The sequence below is a fragment of the Suricata suricatta genome, chromosome 1 (assembly GCF_006229205.1).
Source record: "Suricata suricatta isolate VVHF042 chromosome 1, meerkat_22Aug2017_6uvM2_HiC, whole genome shotgun sequence".
Lineage (NCBI taxonomy): Eukaryota > Metazoa > Chordata > Mammalia > Carnivora > Herpestidae > Suricata > Suricata suricatta.
In genome coordinates, this window is record NC_043700.1 from 65,885,511 (window position 1) to 65,905,095 (window position 19,585).

The 19,585-nt window shown below is 37.4% G+C and overlaps 1 pseudogene; it reads left to right on the forward strand.

Moving 5' to 3' along the window:
- Positions 1 to 257: 257 nt before the first annotated feature.
- LOC115302888 lies at positions 258 to 425 on the forward strand (annotated as a pseudogene).
- Positions 426 to 19,585: the final 19,160 nt, after the last annotated feature.

Consider the following 19,585-nt stretch of genomic DNA (forward strand, 5'->3'; position numbering starts at 1 on the left):
CAAGATACCAACCATTGAAATGCCATTCTTCTTCCTTAATGTAATCACTTAATTTCAGTATGTCCATAGAATATTTATTGGTCATCTTTCAAATTGGAATTACTGTGCACAGTTCTGAAGAGACAAAGATAAACAAGGCCTGGTTTCTGGCAACAAAGAATAGTCTCAATGTTTCTGCAGAAATCATGTTTTCTGTTCCATTTTCCTCCAAATACATACTCACACCCAACTTCATTTTTTGTATTTGTTTCTGCATTATCGCTTCTCAGCCTTTTGGCTAAGATCAAGTGTTGTTTTTACTTCAGCATGAATTCTTATATATATGTATATATATATATATATATAATTTATTGTCAAGTTTGCTAACATACAGTGTATAGAGTGTGCTCTTGGCTTCAGGAGTAGAGTCATATGATTCATCGCTTATATACAATACCCAGTGCTCATCCTCGCAAGTGCTCTCCTCAATGCCCAACAACATATTCCCCTCTCCCACACACACCCCCATCAACTCTCAGTTTGTCCTCTGTATTTAAAAGTCTTTTATGGTTTGCCTCTGTCTCTATTTAAAACTATATATTTCCCCTTCCTTTCCCCATGGTCTTCCATTATGTTTCTCAAATTCCACCTGTGAGTGAAAACATATGATAATTATCTTTCTTGGACTGTCTTATTTCACTTAACATAATATGCTCCAGTTCCATCCATGTTGTTGCTTGTCTTAACCCGGGCCCGGGGCTGCTTGTCTGCCCGTCCGCTTCCACCCCAGGTTGGAGCGGCACTTGCAGGTGCCACGGTGCACTAGCTCGCCAGGTCCAGGCGCGCTTGTCCCTGGCTTTGAGCGTGCCTCCATCGCGGGTCTTTCTCCTGAGGGAGGGAGAGAAAAACAGGGCAGGAGGGAGACGCAGAGAGTGAAGACAGCACACCCCTTTTCTGATCAAGCCTCTCTCTCCTTTATTCTTCTTCTTCTTTCTTTTTTCATTGAGAAAATAATTCCTCTTATATAGAATTTTGGGGCGGAGAACTGACCCGGATCGGTTACCAGGTAAACAGAGTCAAATGCATATCAAAAGAAGCACCCAGACTTGCCTTTGCAATGCTGGGAAGGGGAAGCTAGCACTGAATAATCCAAAATGCGGTTTTGATCTTTTGTGCACCTTGGCCACTCTTCGTGTGGCCCAGCATGACCGATGCCAAAATCTTGGACCAGGAAATGGCAATCTCCAGCCTCCAGATGCAAACCTTGTTTACTGGTTTACTCCCTGGAGAATGATAATCCTTGCCTGAGGCAGCCAGAAAACTTGGAGGCTTCTGACAGTTGCTAATGGCAGAATTTCATTCTTTTTCATGCCAAGTAGTATTCCACCATATACATAAACCATATCATCTTTATCCATTCATCACTTGATGGACCTTGGGCTTTTTCCATAATTTGACTACTGTTGACAGTGCTGCTATAAACATTGGGGCACATGTGTCCCTATGAATCAGCCTTTATCCTTTGGGTAAATCTCTAGTAGTTCTATTGCTGGGTAGTAGGGTAATTACATTTTTAATTTGTTGAGGAACCTCCACACTGTTTTCCAGAGTGGCACCAGTTTGCATTCACACCAATAGTGCAAGAGGGTTCCCATTTCTCCACATCCTCGCCAACAGCTGTTATTACCTGAACTGTTAATTTTAGATATTCTGACCAGTGTGAGGTAGTATATCAATGTGGTTTTGATTTGTATTTCCCTGATGATGAGCAATGTTGAGCATCTTTTCATGTGTCTATTGGCCATCTCTGTGTCTTCTTTGGCAAAGCGTCTACTTATGCCTTCTGCTAATTTCTTCACTGGATTGTTTGCTTTTTGGGTGTTGAGTTTGGTAATTTTTTAATAGATTTTGGATATTAACCCTTTACCTGATATATCATTTTTAAATGTTTTCTCCCATTCCATTGGTTGCCTTTTAGTTTTGTTGATTGTTTCCTTTGCAGTGCAGAAGCTTTTTATCTCTTGCTTTTATTTCTCTTGCCTTCAGAGAGGTGTCAAGTATGAAGTTGCTACAGCTAAGGTCAAAGATGTTGTCTGTTTTCTCTTCTAAGGCTTTGACGGTTTCCTGTCTCACATTTAGCTCTTTCATCCATTTTGAGTCTATTTTTGTGTATGATGTAAGAAAGTAGTCTTGTTTTATTCTTCTGCATACTGTTGTCCAGTTCTCCCAACACCATTTTCTAAAGAAACTTTTCTTTTTTCCCTGGATATTCTTTCCTGCTTTGTCAAAAATTAGTTGGCCATTCTATTTCATTGGTCGATGTGTCTATTTTTGTGCCAATACCATACTGTCTTGATGATGACAGCTTTATAGGAGAGGCTAATGCCTGGGATTGTGATCCTTCCAGCTTTGGTTCTCTTTTTCAACATTACTTTGGCTATTTGAGGTCTTTTGTGGTTCTATACACATTTTAAAATTATTTTTTCTAGCTTTGAGAGGAATGCTGGACTTCTGCATGAATTTTAAGGACAAGCAACATTATTTCAGTTGATATGTAGAATTCTGAAATATGTTTATTATATACCATTTTTCTTCTATTTTAAAGTGAGAGAGAGAAAGTATGTGAGAGTGTGGGAGAGGGCCAGAGGGAGAGAGAGACAGAATCTCAGGCAGGCTCCATGCTCAGCATGGAGCTCTGTGAGGGGCTTAATCCCACAACTCTGGGATCATGATGTGAGCTGCAATCAAGAGATGGATGCTCAACCAACTGAGTCATCCAAGAGCTCCGTCATTCACCATTTTAGTAATATTATTTGCTTACTCAAACTATTTTATGGTTGACAAGTACGGTTATGTGGTTTATAAGAATAAAACCCAGAAACTTTCGGACTCTGGCTTCATCTGGTGATTAAATGGAGCAAGCAACGATAACTGACAAATATAATATTACAGATCATCTCTCCAACAAGTGAGTAACAATATAGATAGTTTAGGTTAGATTCTTTGCAAACTGCTTTCAATATTAAAGTTCTGTGATTCTAAAAATGTAAATTATGTATGGTCTAGACCTGAGGGTACAATGAGGTTATCATTATCACCATGTAAATGTTTAAGTCAAATAAAATTAAAAAAATTTAAAAATCTGTTTCTTAGTTGTACTTGCTAGATTTCAAGTGCTCATTAGACACTTATGGCTAGTGGCTGTACGATATTGGATTGTGTAGATTATAGAACATTTCCATCATTGCAAAAAGCTCTATTGCACAGCACTGGTCTAGACAGGTTTTTTTTTTTTTTTTAAAGCAGGAAGTAAAACGAGTAACAAAGTAAGACAGAAGTTCACATGGAAGTCTCAATAATTCACCATACATGGTACCATATATAAGAAGGAGAATATGATCAGTCTTGACCCCCCTTTTAATTGCTATGCTTTATATTCCTCTTGATGGAATTTTCTAGAACACACTTACTACTTATTACCTTTAACCATGCAGCAATCATTGAGAAATGTCAAAAGCTGTTAACGTGAAGGAGACACATATTGTTTTTAATTTACCTGCATTATCTAGACCTTACTGTTGTTGATTTCAATTTTATTAAGAACATCCACCAAAAAATTGTTATTGGGGCCAAAAGCGATGGCTCAGGAGGTGACCAAGTGTTTTGCTCGGTCTGACCATCAAGAGGAGGCTACAGTAATCATTTAAAATCTATTTGTATTGTGCCTGAAGTTTCCATTTAGCCCATTAGAAGCATTTGATATATGGCTGCTCTAACCACAGAAGCAGGACTCTTGTGTACAGAGCTGCTCACAGCCCGACAGTCAGGTCAGCGCCTGGGCAGTGGTAAATAACACGATGAAAAATAGTCTGATGAAGAGTGAGCAATGACTCTCCAATTAGAAGATCAATAAGTCACTTCCCATATACATAAATGGTTGCAAATGAGAAATTCATGGTTGTTTATCTTGTTTTTTTTTTAACAGATTTCATCCAAAACAAAATCAATGGATACATGCTGAGCCAAAAGAGACTGAATTTAAAAGAAGATGATGGTGACATCTTTCAGGCAGTCTTTCTAAATAAAGCACACAAGCCCACCCTCAGGTCTGTGGGTGGGTAGTTGATAATCTGTAGCAGAGGGTTTTGGCTTACCTATCTTTTTTTATTCAACCTCATTGTTGGGAAGCTTCTGACTATGGGTATAAAAATGTAAATGCAAAAGCAATTGATCATTTGCATCCCTAATTCCTGTGATTCTGCCATGCTTCTGAAAAGGCCGAAAGATTAAAAACGAGATGAATCACTCTTTAGTCTTTCCTCCACAATAAAAGCATCCAGGCGGCAGTGGGTGTAAGTACCATTTTAAAGGAAGAAGTGTGAGCGGGAGAGCAATATGATTTCACTGGAGATGAAAAAGTCTTTGGAACTGCACCTGTCAACAGAATCTGTTTTAAATGTGCTTCAAAGTTAAATGGTTTAGCCGGTACCAAGAGAGGTGCTATTAACAGTAGATAATGGAAAATAATCTCTGAAAAGTATTTGCTCTTCTACTTGATATGCACTTTGTACAACATCCAACCAGAGCAGGCATTTTATAATTCTCATACCCTCATAATTTAATTATGTTGTATGTTTACAGAGTTTACCAAAGGACTTTATGATGTATTCAGAATGTTTTGCAGGCAAGGAGATTTTTATTTGTTCTGGTTTATTTGCAGTAAAGAAAAAATTTGCATTACAAATAAATCTCTCTATACAGAATGAGAAAATAGAGGCACAGACTGAATAATGTATTAGTCAAGTTAGGCTCAGTTGTGCTATGACAAAAAAATGACCTGTAGGTCTCATTGACACAGGACTGTGAATGCTCAGTTCCATATTTATCACTGTCCAATGCTTTGTTCAGAGTCAGCATCACCTGAGACCTAGACTGTAGGGCCAGTCCAACTGGGGAGACTGCCAAGCTCAAAGGAAAAGGGAAAATAACAAGGAGGAAAACCATGTGATGGCTTGTAAATCTTCTTTTTGGAAATGGAACATGTCAATTTCCATCATCCATTTGCCAAAACCAGTGAGTCACATGAGCAAGCCAGTGAGGTTGATTTAGAATGGGATTATATACCAATAAACCCATCATAAGTTGGAAATATCATAAATCAAAATGCATTTAATACATATAACTTACCAAACATTATAGCTTAGCCTAGTCTACCTTGAATGTGCTCAGAATATGAGCTTACAGTTGAGTAAAATCATCATCTCACAAGGCTTATTTTATAATAAAGAGTTGAATGTTCCATGTAATTTATTGAATATTATACTAAAAGTGATAGACAGAATGGTTGTATGGGGGACACCTGGGTGGCTCAGTTGGTTAAGTTTCTGACTCTTGATTTCAGCTCAGGTCATGATCTCACAGTTCATGGGTTTGAGCCCCACATTGGGTTCTGTGCTGACTGTGTGAAGCCTGAGTGGCATTCTCTCTCTCTGCCCCTCCCTGCTCTCTCTTTATCTCTTTCTCAAAATGAATAAACAAACTTAAAAAAAGAGGAATGATTATATGGATATGGAATGTTTGTAGTTATACTAGTTGTCTGTCTGGATGACTGGGAGCTAGGTTCACCATCACCACCCAACATCATAATAGAATATTCTACTGTTTACCAGTAGCCTGGAAAAGATCAAAATTCGAAGTATGCTTTCTGCCAAATGTGTATTGTTTTTGCCTCATTGTAAATTAGAAAACTTGTAAGTCAAATCATCATAAGTTAGGGACCATATATACAGTCCTCCATACAAAGGGGACCTAGACAAGGAGCAGCAGATATTTTGAACAGGAAATACCATCTACCACACTATTTAAAAACTTAATTGCTGGAGTCAGAGAAATTTTAATTCAAATCTCAGACCCGGAACACCTGAGTGGCTCAGTCAGTTGAGCGTATGACTCTTGATGTTGGCTCAGGTCATGATTCCAAGATTGTGAGATCAAGCCCTGTGCATTGGACTCATGCTGAGCATACAGCCTACTTACAATTCTCTCCCTCTCCCTCTGTCACATTCCCATGCTCACCATCTCTCAAACAAAACTAAATAATAATTAAAAAATCCCAGATCAGCACCTAACTGTGTGACAGGTTCATGGAGCTCTCTAAGTCTCAATGTTTATTCTATCCTGTGGTACTTATTTCATAGAGTTATTATAATATTTAAACAGGATAAGATATGTTAAAATACTTATCAACACTCAGTGACAGTTTTCTTATAACCAAGCTCTGTTTAAAGTTTTTTTGATACCTTCAGTTTATAATAAATTTCTTTAGTATATTTGAAAAACAACAAGAGTTCTAAATATTCCCTGGTGTCTAATGGAAACTGATAGTATCTATTAGTTTTAAACACTTAATAGCAATTAACATAATACTCCTACTCTTCATGTTTTAGCTGGGACAAGGAAAGAGATTTGGAAAAAGGTTGCATGCAGTATCTTTTTTTTTAATAGTGAAAGTAAAAAGAGGGGTGACTGGGTGGCTCAGTCTTTTGGGAATCTGACTTAGGGTCAGGTCACGATCTCATAGTTGGTGGGTTCGAGTCCTGCATCAGGCTCTGTGTTGACAGCTCAGAGACTGGAGACTGCTTTGGATTCTGTGTCTACCTCTCTCTCTGCCCCTCCCCTGCTTGCATTCTGTCTCTCAGTATCTCTCTCTAAAAAATAACTAAACACTAAAAACAGTTAAAAAAAAAAAGAAAAGAAAAAAACTCTGAATAATTAATTATAATAAATTATAATTCTAAAGTAGCCATACCCCTGGATGTCATACCTTGATAAGAAATTTGTATTTAAGGTTCTTTTTCTATTCTATGTCTACTAACTTAATTGTTTGAAATGTTTGCTCCCAATCTAAATTCATTATGTATAGCACCATATTAATAAAACAATATTTTTAAAATTCCTAAAGAGATCATATGATAAAACAATCCAGAGAGTATACCTGTAAGTGTAAGATTTAATATGTGGAAGCAGAGAGAGAGGAAAGAGAGAGACCAAGTTATGGAGTCAAGAAAACGGTTATTGGGGTCTGCGCCCCAGGGCAAAGTTCCGAGACTCCAGTAGGGGTTGAGTCAGGGAAGTCCCGCCCAGTATGGGAGGGCGAGGTGTTTTATGGGTGAAAGAGTTCTGGGTTTGGTCTCAGGAGGGCACATTACCAAGTAGGGGCACTTTTGGGCCAAGCGGGGTGGGATTGGTTGCCTCCTTTGTCGGGGTGAGGGGAAGCTAGAGCTTCATGATAGGCTGTTTTCAAATGGTGCAGGACATTTCAGGTCTGCAGGTGGGGGTTGTTGGTGCATAGAGCTCTCCCCTGACCCACAGCAAAGTGGCTGCTTGGTTGCCATCTTAAGGTAGTTCTTACAGTAAGTTTTGGTAAATGCCATAGAATTAGTTATAGAAATTATTTTAGTATTGGAAAATGATAAAATTTTAATGGTCAATATTCCTATGTTCCCTCTGTATAAATTTGACTAATTCAAACAACTGAAAAGTCTTTGTCTGAAATTTTAAAGGTTATAGTAGTAATAAAGGTGAAAGAGAATAGAATGTTTTTAAAAATGAAAAGACATTATTCTCACATTTAAAAGTCATAAGCAAAATTTTCATAAAAATTGACATTTCTTTCTGTTGACATTTGAATTGGAGTTTAGCCTCATTTCCAGGTCACTTGCTAAATGTTTAATGTGAAAAACTTTTATAAATCAAAAATAAGGGAAACACAATACTAATGAATAAAGCATCTTTCTTAAAACAAGCTTTTGGTGTCCCTCAAATTCTTTCCCAAACAAAACAGCAATCAGACAAAAAACAGAAGTTTTAGCTTCGCTTTTAGAAAAACAAATATTTTAAAGCATAGTATTTTGGGGCACCTGGGTGGTGCTTTGGTTAAGCATTCAACTTCGGTTCAGGTTATGATCTCATGATTTGTGGGTCTGAGCGCCACATCGAGCTCTGTGCTGACAGCTCAGAGACTGGAGCCATCTTTGAATTCTGTGTCTCCCTCTCTCTCTGCCCTTCCCTGACTTGTGCTCTCTCTCTCGCTCTCTCTCTCAAAAATAAATAAACTTTAAAAAATTTTAAAAGCTTAGTATTTCAAAACAGAGCTAATTAGAAAGAAAAATAAACAAAAAAGAAAAGTAAACCTACCAATAGTGACAGTTTTATTTAAACCGTCATCCTTCAGTTTCTTAAACTTTGAGAAACATACACAAAACTTAACTCCTCTTATAGGATGTACCATGTTGTAAAACCTGTAAGGTGTGAATTCATTTCTTCTATCCTAGTATACCTCTTCCTTATGACACACATCCCTCCCATTCTTTCCCTGGCACCTCAGTTTGAATGTGATCACTTTCCAGAGCTTACTTCTTATTGATTTCCTTGCAGCAGCGAAGTTGTATGATGCAAATGCCCCACAGACCTAAAATTTCTTGCTCCCTCGTCTGCCTTGAACTCTCCTACCTTATCTATCTTTTCTTATTTCATCCCTGTTCTGCTTTCCCCTCTTATTTCTGTCTGCATGACTCTTTTCTATGCATCTTTAGGTCTGAGAACAGAAGTGAAGTCAGAGAGTCCAATAACATAGAAATAGTGAGATGAGGGCATGGTCAATAGCAGTCATAGGGACACAAGGAAAGAAAGAATGGAAAGGATCTCTTCATCTGGTGGACTGTGTAATTAGCACAGCACCATGAACTTGACTTGACTTAGTTTTCCTGTCTGCATGGTGGTGAGGAGCTGTCAACATTTACTTTTTAATGCCCGCTTTCTCTTCCAAATGCAAAAATAAATTAGAAAATGAATAAATAAAATCACAAACGAGAGATCAAACATCAATACATCTTGCTTTCTTAAAAAATTCTTGAATATTTATTTTTGAGAGAGAGAAAGAGACAGAGACAGAGTGAGAGCAGGAGAGGGACAGAGAGAGAGGGAGACACAGAATCTGAAGAAGGCTGCAGGCTCTCAGCTGTCTGCACAGAGCCTGATGTGGGTCCAAACTCATAAACCATGAGATCATGACCTGAGCTGAAATAAAAAGTCGGATGTTTAATGGACTGAGTCACTCAGGCGCCCCTACATCTTGCTTATTGAATATCAATTCTACCCTGGGATCTGGCCACAGAAATAAGAATAAAGCATGTTTGTAACTCAGAGACTTCTTACTGCAGAAAGATAAATATGAACACCACTACTATATGTGCTGAACATTATGAGAGAGATGAACAGGATCATAATAACATACAAGAAGGCTAACTCGAAAAAATAATAAATAAATAAAAATTTAAAAATATTAAAAAGAGGGCTGACTCATTTTTATGAATCAGGTAACATTTTATAAATAATACATGTGAGGCTTAATGGGTCCTTCCTTGAATAGTCTGATCCTATGAACCATCAGTAGGGGTAAAATGTTTTCTATTCAGAAATAATAAAGTCACGAAATAAAATAAAAATAATAAAATAAAATAATTTCTGTCCTCATAGATCCTATTTTCAATGGAAGAACACTGATAGAACAAAAGGCAAGTACTTAGATACACAGTGTATACGGGTGGGTGCTGAGTGTAATGGAGAAAAAAACAAGGCGGCTAAAGAATATGTGTTTACAAGGAGGATTGTATCCCAGGCAGATGCAAGCAAACCGGAGGTGCACCAAGAAGGGCAAGACCAGTCTGCCTGGAGCAGAGGAAGTAACTGAAAGCAGTAGAAGATGAGATCAGAGTTAATGGGCAGCTAGGTCAGAAAGTGCTTTGTAAGCCATGGTAAAGAATTTGGCTCACTTTGAGCCAGCGAGAGGCAGAGGTGAAGATAATAAGAAGTACTGTTCTAAAGATGGCCATTTTGAAGAGTTTATAGAGTACCTTGTAATCCTAAGAGAATGGACCAGAAGTCGGAGGTGGAACTTTCGCAAGAGAAAGATGGTGCTCTGAAGCATCTGGCTAAAGAAATGTCAGTGCTTTTTATTAAGTACAAGTATGGTTTGCCTGACTTTATTCCACTTGCTGGAATTTTCAAGGAGCATGATTTTAAAATTATGTAATTGTTACTATTGGTCCACCGGGAGTGGGGAAGTCTTGCTTTGTTGTTGAGAAGTGTGCTCTAGTGGTCAGAATGTATTACAAGCCTAGAGGTCAATGTTGGGATTAGTAGGCAGGACGTTGCTCTTTCTGATGATATTGTTTTTAATGTTTTATTTATTTTTGAGAGAGAAAGAGAGAGCGAGCAGGGGAGGGTCAGAGAGAGAGGAAGACACAGAATCCGAAGACAGGCTCCATGCTCTGAGCTAGCTGGCAGCACAGAGCCTGACATGGGGCTAGAACCCAAAAACAGTGAGATCATGACCTGAGCTGAAGTCAGACATTTAACCGACTGAACCACTCAGGTGCCCCTTTTACTGATGATTTTTAAGGGTGGATTCCTAATGATGAGATGTTACACATTATGGATAGGTATCCTCAAAAATTCCCATAAAGGGTGATTTCATGGACTTTAACAGAAACTGAGAAAAATGGGGGGGAAAAAAGAAAGCACTGAGAGATTTAACATAATCTGACCACTATCAATCGGATCACTCCATCTGTTCTCAGGAGGATAGGCTGAAGAATGGGCAAGAGAGAGGCAAGTAGAAAGTGAAAGGTCATTACGATAATTCTGATGTGAGATGATGATGACTTCTATTTTGGCAGAAACAGTGTAAGTGGTGAGCAGATTTTGCATTTTGGATATTTATTAAAGTTACTAATGTTCAATTAAATTAACATTTTGATGATACACTTCTCTGGCACATAAATGTACTGATAGTTGATTTACTTAAGTCAATATTCCCTGTCAATCTTGGCAGTTATGTATTTAAATACTTTTAATGACCAAATTGGGCTGATAATATGTGAATCAACCCAGTGTTCCGTGTTTGATGGGTTCTATGCATTCATAGCAATACTCTCTAATAGTCTGACTTCAGAGAGTGGACAGGGGTGGCCAAGGAAGGTGAGTGCATCTGGTGAGAATCAAAATCATCTATATTTATAACAGATCACTAGCTACAGTTATATAGCTTTACTATTTGATTATATCTTCATATAGCATGCCTCTTCTTGCACTATTTTTATCAATATGACTGTTGATCCAGGAAATAATTGCCTTGGAAAATAAATGTTACAAAGACAGCATCAAACAACTGTTTATTTGCCAACACTGTCCATGAGAATGAGTCTTTCCTTGAAATCTTCATCTGTCTGTGTCTACCAATCCTACACTATTATATCATGATCCTTACCATTCTAATTAAACTCCCACATTGAACAATCTATTTTATAACCCAAAGCCTCAAAAGTAACCCACTTTTTCTCAGTTTTCTGAAATGCTACCAGTCCTCTAAACACAAGGTTTTTCCTCACTACAGGATGCGATGGTCTCCGCTCTGCCATATCAACAGGTTATTTTAGTGGTGCTTTCAGGAAGCCAACATTTAATAATATTTTATTGGGGAACTGGGGTGCCAGGGTGGCACAGTCAGTTAAGCGTCCGACTTTAGGTGAGGTCATGATCTCACAGTTTGTGGGTTCGAGCCCCATGTCAGTCTTTGTGCTGACAGTTTGGAGCCTGGAGCCTGCTTCAGATTCTGTGTTTCCCTCTTCTGCCCCTCCCCTGCTCACGCTTGTCTCCTTCTTTCAAAAATAAATAAACATTAAAACGTTTTTTATCTGGGAATAGTGTTAGTGACACAAAGAAAATCTCTAGTTTTCCCAGAGACATTTACAGTTAAAACCATTGTACAATTATAAAATATGGGAAAGCCACTGAGAGATTTTGGCCATGAGTAAAGCATAATTTGACAGTTGTCAGCAGGATCACTTTAGCTGCTCTTTGGAGAATAGACTTATTAAGAAGGGACTGGGAAAGAAAGAGACTGACTCAGAATTTTGTTCTGATCACATGGAAGAGTGGAGTTACTGAAATGGAGATTGTGAGAACAGCAGGTTTAGGGCAGTTAATAGGAGCTCTGTTTTAGATGTGTAAAGTTTGATACAGACTTGACACCCAGCTAGACAAGGTGACTAAGCAGTTGGATATTAGAGTCTCAGGAGAATTATTGGGACTGGAGGCAAGTTTTGATGTTTTAAGCTTATTCCCCTCTCCTCCTCCTCCACCGCCTACCTCCTCCTCTTCCTCTTCCTCCTTCTTTCTTCTTCATCTTCATCTTCTTTCTCCTCCTCCTACTCCTTTCCTTCCTCCTTCCCTCCTCCTCTTCCTTGTCCACCTGGTCCTTCTCCTCTTCCTCCTTCTCTGTATCCTTCCTGCTTCCTTCTTCAATATTCAGATGATTTTGATTTCTGAACATTTTTTCTGATTTTATACTTATTACATTGTGAATTGTATTTCTACAATTAGAAAAATGAAAGCTATTTTTATTTTTAAAAGGACTTAGACTTAAAATACTGCAAAAATAGTGATTATTAGGGTTATGGCACTATAAAAGTTGTTTTATATATATATGGAAGATAGACTAAAGGGTAGGCAAAGTGTGTATGTGTATAATGGATGGCATCACCAGGGTATGACATAAATGTAGAAAATAGAAGAGAGAACCCCAAGGGACTCCAATCCTAAGAGACTCCAATGTTTAAAAGCCAGGTCAGCAATGACAAACAAAGAAGAAAAAGAAAAGACAACCAGGAGGAAGGAGGAAAGCCAGAGTGTGTCTTTGGGGTGGTACAAAAAGAGCTTCACGAGGATAGAGTAATCAACTCTGACAAAGTTGCTTAAAGATCAAGGAAAATGAGGTCTGGAGAACATTGATTTTGACAACTGAATGATCACTGATGATGCTAATAACAGTTTTATAGTAGAAGTAGAGGTAAAAGCCTGACTGAGTGTGTTCAAAGGGAATGGATTCAACAAATAGAAAATATTTTTTATACATGTAGACAAATATCAGGCTCTCGTTGAAACCAAAATGAAAGAGTGGGGTTGAAAGGCTAAGTGGACTCACTTGTTTTTTTAAGTTTATTTATTTATTCTGAGAGAGAGAGTGAAAGAGGGAGCATGCCACACGTGTGAGCGGGGGAGGGGCAGAGACAGAGGAGAGAGAATCTCAAGCAGACTGCCCCCTGTGCTGACACTTAACCAACTAAGCCACTCAGGTGCCCCTGGACTCACTTTTTAAGGTTAAAGAAATGAAAGCAAGGTTTGTATGCTAATGCAGACATAAAGCTGAGAGGGAAATGGTGACAAGGGACCATTTTGAGAGCTGTCTGAGCAGATGAGACAAGATGTGATCTAGCTCAGGTTAAGAGCTGACCTAGGTTTCAGGAGCAAAGGACGTCATAGAGGCAGTAACACAGGTAGCTGCATTTATTAGAATTTTTTCTTGGATTTTTTTTATTATTTATTTACTTAAAAACATTTTAATGTTTATTTATTTTTGAGAGAGAGAGACAGAGCATGAGTAAGGAAGGGGTAAAGATAGAGGGAGACCCAGGATTTGAATCAGGCTCCAGGCTCTGAGCCATCAGCACAGAACCTGATGTGGGAGTCAAACTCCACATTACCATATTTATTATATAAATGTGCCCTATAAATACTATACAATATACAATATACATAAAATAAGCTATAAAATATTATATAATTAGTTATCAGTCAGATACATGTATTACTATAGTAGTATAATTATGTATTATAAAGTGTATGTCAGAAAAACTAGTATAAGATGAAAACAAATAAATGTCATTTTAAATTATTACACTTATTTTTGTTAATCATAGCTAAACTTCTTTGCTTCTACTAAATATTATTGAAAAAGCTTCAGTATATTGAAAAATCAATTTTAACCCTTTGATTTTCAATAATATTTTGAAGTTTTTGTTCTAAATTAAGTATATTATAATATTGATTTTAAAAAGATGTCTGTGAAATCTGAGAAATATATGTAAGTTTAACTGGAGAGGTTAATAATTGGAAATATTTGATAATTATGATACACATTTTTCTATACTAATTTTGAAAAGTGTTTGAAATTTAGCTCTTAATTTTATATTCTAACCGATCTTGACTTGTTTGGAAGGTCCTGAATTTTTTATTTTAAGCAGATAGTTCAAAGCTTAATAATGGTATCTCTTTGGAGGACTTGAAACTAGTTTGAAATGTCTATTTTTATGATGTAATGCACAAATGATAAAGCCTATGTAAATGACATATTTTTACAATACAAATAAAATAAAAATCACACTTTGAGAGCAACTTTACCAAACACCCAAATTCAAAGGAGTTTATTTCAAAATGGAGTTACTCTCATTTGTTATTAAAATATTACTTTTATCTTAAGGATACAGTGAAGGTTGAATTTAAAAAAAATATCTGCTAGATAGCACACTACAGATAGCAATTTTTTATCATCAAAAATTCAATATATTTGCAACACTTATCTGTTTAAAAGAAAAATGCTTCATTTATCTTTAAACTTGACATCTCTTTAAAGTACTTTGCCATGACATAAACAGTGAACCCCTGAATGTTACAGAAATAAATCAGAATTACTTCCCTTCTTATGTCATTGCCTTGTAAAAACTTCAGCATTAAACCAATCTAATAGGGCACACATAAACTACTATAATTTTACTTGTACTAAAAGTAACGAAACAATAATACCACTGTCAACCTATTTACTTTAGAGAGCCCCCACTCCTCTCACCTCTGTATGTATAGAACACCTCACCTGTTAGCTTACGGGCTGAGTGAGGGCACCAAGGTTAATCTGCACATTAAATATTAAAATACGTTGATTTTCAAATCATTTAAAGTTGTTTAGATAAAAAATAGATATTTTACTATTTTTTTCCTCACACTAATTCGTCATCGCTGGTGCTCACAACTTATTTTGGAGACCATTGCTTTAAATATATGGAGTGAGACATGCTGATATTCCAAGAGAAAGAAATGTTGAATCTTAGGGTGTTAGTGATGGTTCCTTTACAGTTAAGGAAATCAAATTGAGCTGGAAGAGGAAAATTTATTAGGAAATATATTCTAGTGTCTCACTGAAATCAAGGAAGTGTTTCAAAGACACTTCAAGGATTGGGCCCAGGGAGGATGATTATGGGCCTTCTTTTATCACAGTCCTATTACTGTTTTAAAGAATCTAGTCCCAATAATTTTGCTTAGTAATCCACATTCCCGAGAACAGGACTGTGATTGCCCAGTTTGGATCTTGTATGTATGCCTGGCCCAATTTTTTATGGATAGAGAAGAGGGTCATATAGCAGAAATATACCTGCTAATAGCATAATATGGAACATGGAAAGCAATTCTCAGAGAAAAAGAGGCTGACCTGCCAAGCCAGGTTATTTCCCTGTATTAAGGAATGGACTTAGGAACCCATGTGATATGTGAGGGACACGGTGAGTGATGTAGTCTGACTAGAGAGTAGTGCTCCTGTAACTGAACAATTGAAGATCATCAAGACAATAGACGAGGGCTACATTTAGTGAGGTTAACAATCAGATATGGGAAAGTAGAATTTGTATTAGAGGCACAAAAAGACATTTGAAAGTACCTGTTCAGGAAGTACATAATCATAGGAGTCAGGATCATATTAGGAAACAATTGAAAGGACAAGTGAATAAAATTAAATGGAAACTATTAGGAAAACTATGGGTAGGGTTAAGGGAAAACCACTGTGCGGTTCAAAACATTAGACTTGGAGACAGAGGAAGAGAAAGTGATTGCCGAATTTGAAGAAGCTGAAGGTATTGGAGACTGTCATCTTAAAGAAGTATGTCCCTACCTTGGACATATGTAGCTATCCCCAAAACAGAGCCCAGCAGGGTGGTGGATAAAACGTATGTTTACCTCTTTGACCTTTTATTTCCTAACTTTCTGTTGGTGACTTTCATTAGCAAACTGAAAGAAAAGCCAGAGAACATGACTGCTGGTTTACATTGTTTGCCAAAAGTAACCTGTCAGACATGAAAAAGAGTGCAGAATGTGTAAAATGAATGCAAAAGGACAAAAAGAATGTCGCATCCCAATGATCAAAGTCCATTTTAGAAAGATAATATTTTGACATAGACTAAGGAGTACTATATAAACAAGATTATAGTGAGAGAGAGATTGAGTATTTCAATAGCCTGGGTGAGAAGGAATGAGTTTGCACTTGGGTGGTAGAAATGAAAAGAGAGTGGGATTCAAAAGACACATAAAGAAGGAGAAAAAGATGACTGAATAGCTGATCGAATATGGTAAAAGTCACAAAGAGAGAAAACTCTGGAAAACTCTCTTCAAATTATACACCTTGAAGTGCCACCCACAGATAAGGATAAAGTAAAAAGGTATATACTTAATTTGTGTGTGGCATATAATCAATGTGTAGGGGGAAAAAGTGACAAGAGCTCAATTAGGTGACCATCAAAATCATTTAGGATTTTACAATTTAGTGAATAAGAAAAACACTCTTTATGGGGCATCTGGGTGGCTCACTCAATTAAGCCTGCAACTTTGGCTCAGGTCATGATCTCACCATTTGTAGATTCAAGCCTTGCATTGGGGTCTGTGCTGACAGCTCAGAGCCTGGAGCCTGCTTTGGATTCTGTGTCTCCTTCTCTCTCTGTCCTGCCCCTCTCACACTCTTTTTCTCTCCTCAAATATAAATAAATATTAAAAAATCATTTTAAAAAAGAAAAGAAAACAACTGTTTGACAGTGCAAGATTCTTGCATTTCTGCCCAGACCAGTCAATAACAGAGCATAGTATATTGACCAACCAGGATAGGGTTGACTCTCCTTTTGATAATTCTTTGCCCAGCTCTTTGAGACTATACCCAATCTGATTCCATTTAACAAAATATATTATGGCATTTTCTAAAAAGGAGAATTCTTTGTATGAAGAATGCAGTGGTACCCACTAAAAGAGAAAATAGCATAAAATGGGTATCTTTTCTCATATTATAGATTTCAAATTCCTTTTTTTTTTTTTTTGGAAATTGTTTTAACTACAAGATTGGTTTCACAACTAAATTTTGAATACACCATTTCACAAAGCTATTCTTGCCAGTCTATTTAAAATCTCTTAATTATGACATACTATCCCAATGAGATTTATATTTATGGGATAGCATTAGTGGTTTCGTGGCTCTCAGGTACAAAGATACTGTGTCCAATATTTTGATTTGCTTTTTTCTATCCTCAGAAAGAACTTTTAGATATCTCTGGCAAGTAAGTCCAGTTAAAAATATTTTATCTTACAATAATTCCAAGAGAATTTGGTTTATTTTGGAACTTTTCTTAAACGTTGCACTATTGAATCCATAAGGTGAATTTATCTTTCAAAACCAGTTTGGTAGCAGCTGGAAAGGTGGCATTGGTTAATGTCACTGGAACTATGTGGGAAGGAGAACCCTTTATTATTTTTCTTAGACTTTAGAAATGTGATCTAAGTTTCATCAAAACCTCTATTACAAAATCACCATTAAACCAAAATTAAGGGCTCCATACATTCCAATAATAGCTGGGTGGTTCAGAATAACATATTTGCTAGCTGAAAAGTACCTCTGAATAGCTCATAGCACTGCTGGAAGTCTTGTTCTCCAAGCCCATTAAGTTTATGCATTAGAGCAGACAGACAGTGGCAGCTGCCTGACATCTCCCATTGTGCTCAAGGACTAGAAAGTGATAAGGTTAATGAGACTTTGTATTGATGCTGAACCACTCAGAGTATAGCAGGACTGTGGAAGCACTGTCTTACAAGTTTTTCAGTGATTTTAAAGTGTTAATAAGCTCACAACTATGGTTAAGGAGAAAGGGTCTAATTTTGATAGAAATATCACCCTTAGAGAATGTGCTTTTTATATTCAAATATTTTTAGAAGCATTTTTTAAAAGTTTATTTACTTATTTTGAGAAGGACAGAGAAAGCACAAGGTGGGGTGGGATAGAGAGAGAAGGAGAGAGATTCCCAAGCAGTTCCAATGTGGGGCTCAAATCCACGAAGCCGTGAGATCATGACCTGAGCTTAAACCGAGTCAGACACTTAACTGGCTGAGCCACCTGGCACACCTCTATTCAAACTTTTAATGCTATCAGTCATTAACAGGATTTTGGAAGGTTCTGGAAACAGTCTTTTTTCCAATATGGAGAGTTTGAGGAAATACTGACCGTGGGATAGAGGCATTTTTCTGGCTCCCTCAGAGGGTGGGGGACAACTTTATGCAAGGTCTGTTCGTTACCTGTTGTTACTGCATGAAAAGGATCTTCATCATTTCCTGGGATGAGGACATCCAGTCCAGCATTAAGTTTTCTATTACCCTGAATGACTGATGTTTAGAACGTTAGCAAGTGCTGGGTTTGGGAAGAGTGGTTGTCTCAGGTCCTCTGCTAGGAGTTTGAAATGTTTATGTGAACATAAATATTATCTAAATGAGATAACGAGTGTCAGTTTTGTGATTCTCAGTCCTGCCTTCATGTGCACCAAAAGCACATTAGCTTTTTTTAAATTGCAAACATCTGGATATCTTTCTTTGAGATTCAGCAGGTCCACGCACCTGTATTTGCATTTGTGTTGCTGGTATATATCTTGTGTTTATGTAGATGACAAAAGCCATGTGCGATAAAGGGATATTGAACGGCTTCCGGCCACATTGCCAGAGGAAGAATTACAATTCATGTGAAGCCTGCATGGTTCCAAAGCTCATGTGGTTCCACCAGACAATGATTCTTCCCTCTGCTACCAACTCTGTGACTCAGGATGAGTTCAAGGGAAGTTCAACCAGCTTTGCATCAGGGGTCTGACATTTAGAAGGTATATGCATTTTAGATTATGATTGTAAATAAGTGTGCAACTTTCAAAATCACACATTTCCAAGTTGATAGCATATACAGTTCTCCACTGTCACTCTTACACCATCAATAAGTAAGCCCAGCACCAGCTGGTGTTAATAAAAGCCTGTTGCCAGGCACTCTTCTAGGCGTTTTCCATGTATCACATATTTACTCTTTGCAGCCGCTCTATTAGTTAGCTTCTAAAATTGTCTCCATTTCACAGATGGGGACAGTGAGGTTCTCAAAGTTTAAGAAACTCACCAGAATCATGAGTAGGAGTAGGAGCAGACTTGATGTTTAAACCTAGTCTGTCTTATTCTGAAGACCAAGTTAATAACTGCTCTCCCAAGGATTGAACAACTTTCTGCAGAGGGCCTTATAGCAAACGTTTAAAGATTTTTTTCAGCATAGTTTCCGTCACAACTAGCTACACTCGTTATACTACATTGTATTACAAAAACAGACAATATATAAGTGAGAGAGTGTGGCAGTGTTCCAATAGCACAATGAATAACATATGGTCACTGAATTTGGTTGTCATATAATTTATGTTACAAAATACTATCCTTATTTTGACTTTTTTCAACTAGTTAAAAAGGTAATATGGCTTTACATACATGGTAAGCAGGCAAAATTTGACTTGTCGGCCATACTGCTAATATCAGTGCTATTCCTTATCACCGTTTCTCATCGTTAAATCTTAGGAGACTGTTGTGCGTGGAAAGGAACACTTATCTCTTC